Here is an 8,769-nt window from a genome sequence, read left to right as displayed (position 1 = left end):
GGTATTCCAGAGGCAGGAAGAACAAGAGGAACTCGTGAAGGAGAAGGAGGTGAGCAGAGGAGCCAAGAAGTCAGGTAATGAAGATATTAAACCAGGTGTCCTAGTTTTATAGTAACTTTGGATCTCAATGCAACTATCAAGACAGCTGACCAACCAGATATAGACGGAGACAAAGGGACGTTTTTGAAATGAAGACTGAAAAACCTGGGTTGTGTGGTTGTTCTATCTGGGCTTAACGTGTGCTGGAAACCTGGCTGATGGAGCCTCAAGACCAAGATGAAGAAGATGAAGGCTGCTATTCCGATCTGCTGATCTCATTCCACGATGGTCAGCCACGTTGGAGCATTCACATTTCCCAAGGTCTGGATTCTGGTTCCTGGGGAGTTAAATAATAAACAGCACTGAGCACTCTGGTGGTGACTGCAACCAGAGTCATCTGAGAAAAATAATAAAGTAAAGCCACAAAGCTCTGATTTGAAAAACATCATCTAAAACAAGAAACCTATTTGATGTCTAAAGACACTCATCATCTCTGCGGGCCTGACCAGCCGACTTCCAATCAAACCACAATGTCTAACAAAATGTTTCTCTGTATTAAAATAAAAACAGAAACGAAAACAAAAAACATCTTCAAAGACAGAACTATCCAGATCAAAGCTGTGAGAACAAACATTATCTTTTAAAAGGAGTCATACTTCTCAGGATGGTTCCCTAAATAAATATCCAAAGGGCACTGTCCTCACCCTAACCTTCTTTTTTTTTTTTTTTTTGCCTTTTTTTGAGACAGAGACTTGCTCTGCCACCCAGGCTGGGGTGCAATGGTGCAATCTTGGCTCACTATAATCTCCGTCTCCTGGATTCAACCAATTCTCCTGCCTCTGCTTCCCAAGTAGCTGGAATTACAGGTGCCCGCCACGACACCCCACTAACTTTTTTGGACTTTTAGTAGAGATGGGGTTTCACCATATTGGCCAGGCTGGTTTTACACTCCTGACCTTAAGTGATCTGCCCTCCTTGGCCTCCCAAAGTGCTGGGATTACAGGTGTGAGCTACAGTGCCTGGCCTGCCCTAGCCTTCTGAGTCTGAGACTCAGAGGGGTCCCAAGGAAAATCAGGTAGCTGCTACCTCAAGAAAGGGATGCTGTACTGGCAGGAGTGACAGATGTCCAGACACAGGATTTATGAGTGTCAGCTTATGTCCAAGTATAGACCTCCCCGTGGAGATAAACTGAAAGGCCACGTGGGTCTGTCTAGAAGAGCAAGCAGCCCCGCGAACATCTCAAACAGTAATACCATTTACAATGGGCTGCCTTCTTGGCTTTCATACCTAGTAAGAAAGACAAAGAACTGCAATGCTGCTGGCAGTTACTATTTAAGGATTTACTTGTCGAGTTGCTAAGGAAGTTGCAGAAACAGATGGACAATACCACTTAGGAGATGAAATCTTCAGAGTTCCTGGGGGTTATGGAGCCCCATTTCCATCCCTCCCTCATGCCATCTGGGCTTTGATGTGGGCTGTGACAAAAATACCACCACTTTACTGCAGAACTCAGGATTTAAAATATGACAACTTCATGGAACTACATTGATAACATTCCTCAGTTAGTGTCTTAGCTGCCGTATCTGTCTGAGAACCTTGCCTTTTGATTCTTTCTGTGATACCTGGAAAGCAAATATTTATAACATTTAAGAGAAGAAAGTATGAATTAGGAATATGCAATTGACATCGATATACACCAAACTCTGGGATAGACACTGCCATGTATAATTTAATTTGATCTTCATAATAATCCTGAAATGCCGATCTAAGAGTTATCTTTTTAAAAAAACTTAGTCTATAGTTTGGGAGATAAAGCATATGCAGAGAAATGTTAAATAATAAAAACAACAGGGGACAATATTAGAAATCATTCATTCATTCATTCATTCATTCATTCATTCATTCATCAATAAGCAACTACTGAGCACCTGACAGGCACTGTCCTGGGTACTGGACAAATCACGGTGAGGAGCTCACATTCTACTGAAGGAGATGGTCCATGAACAGCATCAACATGGAAAGCAGGTGAAAGTGGGAGGGTGGAAAGTGCTCTGGAGAATCCAAGGCTGCCAAGTGTGACACCCAGCAAACCGTCATGAAGGGAGAGAGAAAGAGACAGGCTGAGCCTGGGCTGTTGAGGAGGACACCCAAAGGAAGAGAATCCAACCTTGGACTTGATGGATGAGTAGGATTTGAATGAGAAGAGGCCATTTGTTTGTTCACCACTTAGGCAATATTTAGTGAGCACTACTGTCTATTAGGAATTCCAGTAATCATTAGGCTTAGTCCAGTAAATGATTATTATTGGAATGCCTGACAGAGAGATAGTTGCTAAATAAGTTAACTTAGCTTGTTTCATATGTGTGTATATATATATAATATATGTATATATATATAATCACATACACATGTACACACACACACACACACACACAGAGAGAGAGAGAGAGAGAGAGAGCTTATTATTATCTATCTACCAGGCGAAGTTCCAAGTGCTTTATATACTTTACTTCATTTCACCCCCAATGTATAAATGAAGAAATTGAATTATGGAGAGATTGGGTAACTCTAAGTCACAAAGCAACAGAGCTGGGATTTGAACCCAGGTAGTTTGGTTCCAGAGCAGCATTTTCAAGCAGGAGTCTGCAAAGTATGGCCCATGGGCCAGCCCCATTGCACTACCTGTTTTTACAAATACAGCTTCACTGGAATACAGCTAGACCTGTTCATACTGTCTGCGGCTGCCTTTGTACTGTAAAGACAGAGAGACCATATAGCCCACAAAACATAAAATATTTACTATCTGGCTCTTTACAGGAAAAGTCTGCAGACCCCTGCCTTTAACCATCACACCTCACTGCTTCCATGGATGTGGTGGAGATGGTGATAAAGTCTGGACCGTGCCCTCAAAAACATCTTAGCCTAGTGAAATAAGAAGCCATTTCAGTGCATCGTGCTCTCACTATGTGACATAAGATAACAATTCACAAAGCAACAATGCAGCAATAATGACAGTACTAGTAATCAGCAAGCATTAGTTGAAGGTTCACTGCACACCAGCTGTAGTCCCGAGTTCTTTACACCTCATAAGTCACTGAATTCTCCCAACAACCCCGTGAAATACGTCCTATCACTGTCCTTGCTTCATACAGCAGGACACTGAAGCACAACATTCTCCGTCACCCCCGGGAGCACACAGACCAGACCAGGCATTCTGGGAGGGTGGAAGAATTCAGGAAGACAGGAAAGGCAGACGGCAACTTAGGACAGTGTAGGATTCACTGTCCATAAAAATTGATTTGGACTTTTTTCTTTGGTCAATTATAATTAGAAATGTAGAAGGTACATTTTACTGATCATTAGAAGAAATCCACTCTGCCAAAGTCTTTAGCAGTAAATCTCACCAAGAAGTACCCTTCTTCATTGTCAAACCTCGATTTCTTATAAGGAAATCTAAGGAGAGTCTCGGGAGATAAAGAATCCGAACAGCCCTGAAATCGCTGCCGCTGGCAAAAATTTTGCTTTAGAACAGCACCTGCCATCAATGGGTACTCAGTACACCCACTGAGTTTTATATTTTGTAATTGAGTTATGTATTTGTAATTGAGGTATATATTTCATGCGCAGTGCCTGAATGATCTTCTAACTAATCATTCCTGGTACCATTTCAAATGACTCCGATGGCTCCTGTGTCATTTCACAATGAGGAGGAGTAAAGGAGCTGATCGCTATGCCAGCGCCAGGTGCTGGGCCATGTGCCTCAGGTACTCAGCATGTTTCCAGATTTCGTACAAATGAAAAATTACTGGTTTTCTACTTTCAGCTAGGGACCAGACTTACCTTCCTATCTTAACCAGCTGAAAAAATGGACAAACTGTATGAAACAATGTTCTTCAGACATTAAAACCTGGCCCATCCTGGACAGTGATCACTGAGAAAGAGAAAACAAACCAGGTGAGTCCTATTAACAGCTTAGCTCAGGGCTTGGAGCAAGTTTACAGGCTACAAGGTAGGAAAGCTGGCCCCAAGCAGAGCCTGGTGGTCCCCTGAGTTGAAGAAACTCAATTCCTAGTAAAGACAGACAAAGATGACGAAAATTGGGCAGGAAAAATACCAGTATGATATTGTGAGGTAACAATAAATATATATTTATTTGATTTCTGCCTCCAGTTCCTGGCATAGTGCTCCTGAAACGCTTGTAGACAGCAGTACTAGGAGAGACTTTTGTTCTAAAATTTGGTCTTTGATCCCAGTTCCTGACGTGGAGCTCCTGGGACCTTTGCAATTTCCTAAGTGATAAGAATGTCTGACATAGAGCTCCTAAATCCCTTGGAATTTCCGGAGTGGTAGAAGCATTTTTGTTCTGATTAGGCAATTCCTGGTGGGCTCCTGGATAGCCTGAGGATGGAAGCTTGCTGCTAGGGAGACCAGCCATGTGAATAGAGGGTTGAAACTTTCAGTTCCATTCCACAACCTGTGGGGAGGGTGAAGGGGCTAGAGGTTGAGTTGATCACCAGTAGCCAATGAGGGAATCAATTACGCCTATGTAGTGAAACCTCCATAAATACACAAAATGAGGGAATCTGGAGAGTTTCTGGACTGCTGAACACATGGAGGTGCCTGGAGGGTGGTACTCCGCTTCCTCCATATTGTGTCCTGTGCATCCCTTCCATCTGCTGTTTGTCTGTATCCTTTGTAATATTCTCCATAATAAATGTGTAAATGTAAGTGAAGTGCTTCTCTGAGTTCTGTGAGCCACTGTAGCAAATTGATTGAACCCAAAGAGGGGGTCATGGGAACCCTGATCTATAGCTAGTCAGTTGGGAGCACAGCTTACAACCTGGGGCTTGCTACTGGCATCTGAAGTGGAAGCAGGGAGCTGCAGTCTTAATGGGACTAAGCTTTTCACCTGTGGGATTTGATACTATCTCCAGGTACATAATGTCAGAATTGAATTGAATTATTGGACACTCAGTTGATGTCTACTGGATAACTGCTTGGTGTATGGGAAGAAATCCCCATACATCTGATGTCAGAAATACTGTGTTAAGTGACTGTGAAAGAAAGTAGAAAGAAAAACAGAGTTTTCCTTCAAAAGAAGGAGAGAGAGAGAAAGAGAGCAAGAGAGAGAGAGAGAGAGATAGAGAGAGAGAGAGAGAGAGAGAGAAACAGACCAGAGTTCTTCAGAGGGATCCCTTGGTATGTATGATTGTGCTATACTGTTCTACTGTTCTCCATATGCATATAAGGAGATCACTGAGAATGGGAAAAGAATCACTGAAAAGATGTAGGTGGAACAATTCCAACAGCCCACAAAGAGACTAGAATAGTTTATATGCACCAGCCTGAGTGGAAAAACCTCCAAATGCATAGAGCATTGTACCTATAAGAAGGGAATTGCTTCATAGTGGGATCAAATAAATCAAAAAGTCCTAGATTAAAGATTGTTCTGAACACCCCTTCCTAACAAATCTTAAAATCAAGCCTTGAAAGGATTAAACTATTTCCAAATAAATGCATCTCAGAACAGAGCCCAGTAATATTTAAAGAATATTTTTAAAATACTGAGCATTTACCAATATAAAATTCACATTGTCCAGCATCCAATAAAAAATTATCAGGCATGAAAAGAAGCAGGAAAATAACAACCCATAGCCAGAAGGGAAAAAAAAAAATCAAATGAAACAGACATAGAATTAAATTAGCATGCATGGATGTTAAATGAGGTATTATAAATATACTTCATGTGTTCAAAAAGTTGGAGGAAAATCTGAACATTATAAGGAGAGAAATGAAAGGACGTATAAAGGACCCCAATGGAACTTCTATAGATGAAAAACACATTATCAGGAAAGAAAAAACACTGGCTTAGATTAACAGCAGATCACTGGAGAAATAAATTCTAGGACTTTAAAGATAAAACAATACTAATTATACAAAATGAAATGCAGGGAGAAATATTATCTTAAAAAGTATGTAATGCCTTGGCATGGTGGCTCATGCCTGTAATCTCAGCACTTTGGGAGGCCAGACAGGTGGATCACCTGAGTCCAGGAGTTGAAAACCAGCCTGGGCAACATAGCAAAACCCTATCTCTTCAAAATATAAAATATAAAAATTAGTCGGGTATGGTGATGTGCACCTATAGTCCCAGCTACTTAGGAGGCTGAGGCAGGTGGATCAATTGAGGCTGGGAGGTCAAAGCTGCAGTGAGCCCTGATTGGGCCACTGTGCTATAGCCTGGGCAAGAGAACAAGGCACTGTCTCAAAAAAACAAAAAAAGAATAAGAAGAACTGAGCATCAGTGATCTGTAAGACAATATGAAATGACCTTGTAACTACAATTATATTTACATGTAATAAACACATGTACTTGGTGTACCAAGGGAAGAGCAGAGAGGTATTAAATTCTTTGGTTAAATTTTGTAAAATATGCATAAGACATACACTAAAAACCAAAAAACATTGCTGAGGGAAATTAAAGAAAGAGATATGTCATGTTCATGGGTCAGAAAACTCAATATTGTTATCTGTCAGTTCTCCCCAAATTGATATATAGGTTCAATATAGTTCCAATCAAAACCCTAGCAGGCTTTTTGTAGAAGCTGACAAGCGAAGTCTAGAATGTATGTGAAGATGCAAGGGACCTAGAACATGTACAGCAATTTTGAAAAAGAAGGCTAGTGTGGAATGACTTACATTATCTGATTTCAATACATGCCATAAAACTATACAGCAATGGAGAGAGTTGTATTTGTGTAAAGACAATCATGTAGGTCAATGGAGCAGAGTCCAGAGATAGTCTCATTCAAATGTGGTGAATTGAAAAGCCAAGATAATTAAGTAAGGAAAGGATAATCTTTTCAACAAATGGTCTTGAAACAGTTAGTTACCCATATGATCCATATGTAAGAAAATAAATCTTGGCCCTTATCTCAGACCATACAGAAAGACTAACTCTCAATGAACCATAGAGCTAAGGGTAAGACATAACATTATACAACGTGCAGAAGAGAACACGAGAAGATCTCTGTGACTTAGGCCGGGGAAAAATTTCTCAAATAGAGCATAAGAAGCCTGAACTACAAAAGAAAAAAGTAATAAACTGGACTTCATCAAAATTAACTCTTTAGTTCTTCAAAAGACACTGTTTAAAAGCAGAAAGAGGCTGAGCAGGGTAGCTCATGCCTGTAATCCCTACACTTTAGGAGGCCAAGGCAGAAGAATCACTTGAGGCCAGGAGTTTGAGACCAGCGTGGGTAACATAGCAAGACCTCATCTCTACAAAAACAAAAAGCTTTTTAAAAATGTTTGCTAGATGTAGTGGCTCACACCTGTAAGCCTAGCTACTTGGGATGCTGAAGCTGGAGGATCTTTTTCTTTTTCTTCTTTTTTCTTCTCTTATCTTTCCTTTTCTTTTCTTTCTTGTTGTTTTTTTTTTAAGGGCTTTCTGGTGAATACTGTAAAACTTGCTAGACAAATTGTAAAAGATCTGTAACACAACATTGATTTGTTTCAATAAATATGTTGAAAAATTTTTGTAGATTTGTGATAATTTGAAAAAACTCAAAGATGAACTGTATAGCCTAGAAATATCAAAAAATTAAGAAAAAGCTAGGTATGTCATGAATGCACAAAATATATGTAGATACTAATCTATTTTTGTCACTGACTACCATAAAATATATACAGATCTTTCATAAAAAGTTAAAAGTTAATAAAACTTACACACCAAAACACGGACTGTACATGGCGCCATTCACAGTCAAAAGAAATGGAAACAAACATAAAGATACAGTATTAAATCAGAAATGCATAAAATTAACTGTAGTACATCCTGTGCTACTGTAATAATTTCATAGACACCTCCTGTTGTTATTGTGGTGAAGCTTACATTTTAAGAATATCTGCTTCACATGCCATGTAAGCTATTCATCTCCATGTGAGCAGTTCATCTCTTTAGTAAGTTGCACATCCAAATAAAAAGTATTCTCTGTTGGTTCTCAAGTATATTTCATTGTGTTTATTGTAATACTGTAATCCTTGAATAACACCATGAGGCCAGTATGAAGTGCCACTAGTGATGCTGCAAGTATCCCAAGAAGCAAGAAAAGTCATGTCGGTACAGGAAAAGATTGCGTTTCTTGATGTACTGTGAGAGATGGGAAAGTTCTTCTTCAAAGTTGATATCTTAGAATGCATTATAAGGATTTGCAATCGTATGGCCATTATCTGCTATTAGCATAAACATGTACCCATGTACATATATTCTCTAAATCAGCTACGTCTTAAATCAGCTACCTTGACTCACTCCAGCATGTCTGAACAGAACTGAGCAAGCTCCAAACCCTGGTGCATGCTGTTCCTTGTTTGGAAACACTCCTGACCTTCTCCTGACTAGTTTCCTCTTTTTTCTTGTCTTCTTCCTCATCTTCTTTACCCTCATCTATTCAGGAAATTTCCAAGTTTTTTAGCCAATTGAGTCAAGCATAGAATGTGAGGTCCCGTTCCGGCCAAAGGAAACTGGACATAACAGTAGGGCGATCGTGTCATGTGACAGTTATAAACGTCCCTGTCTCCTTGTTCAGGTGTGCTCTTGTGGCAAGACTGCCAGGGAGTTGCACCCTTCCCACAGGAAGTAAATGAGCCTTGCTGAGTGATCCATTGTATCAGTGTGGATTTCTCCCGACATTATCAACATGTTTCCAACATGTACCATAGATTGAGGCT

At 40.2% G+C, this 8,769-nt stretch overlaps 1 non-coding gene across 1 annotated transcript; it reads right to left on the bottom strand.

The window, feature by feature from the left end:
• Positions 1–7,480: 7,480 nt before the first annotated feature.
• LOC120362421 (U7 small nuclear RNA) lies at positions 7,481–7,542 on the bottom strand. The gene has a single exon (XR_005578329.1). It is a non-coding gene; the product is annotated as a U7 small nuclear RNA (small nuclear RNA).
• Positions 7,543–8,769: the final 1,227 nt, after the last annotated feature.

Source organism: Saimiri boliviensis, chromosome 15 (assembly GCF_048565385.1).
Source record: "Saimiri boliviensis isolate mSaiBol1 chromosome 15, mSaiBol1.pri, whole genome shotgun sequence".
Taxonomy (NCBI): domain Eukaryota; kingdom Metazoa; phylum Chordata; class Mammalia; order Primates; family Cebidae; genus Saimiri; species Saimiri boliviensis.
Note: the sequence above shows the minus strand (reverse complement) of the source record. Positions and strands in the feature narration are given on the sequence as shown.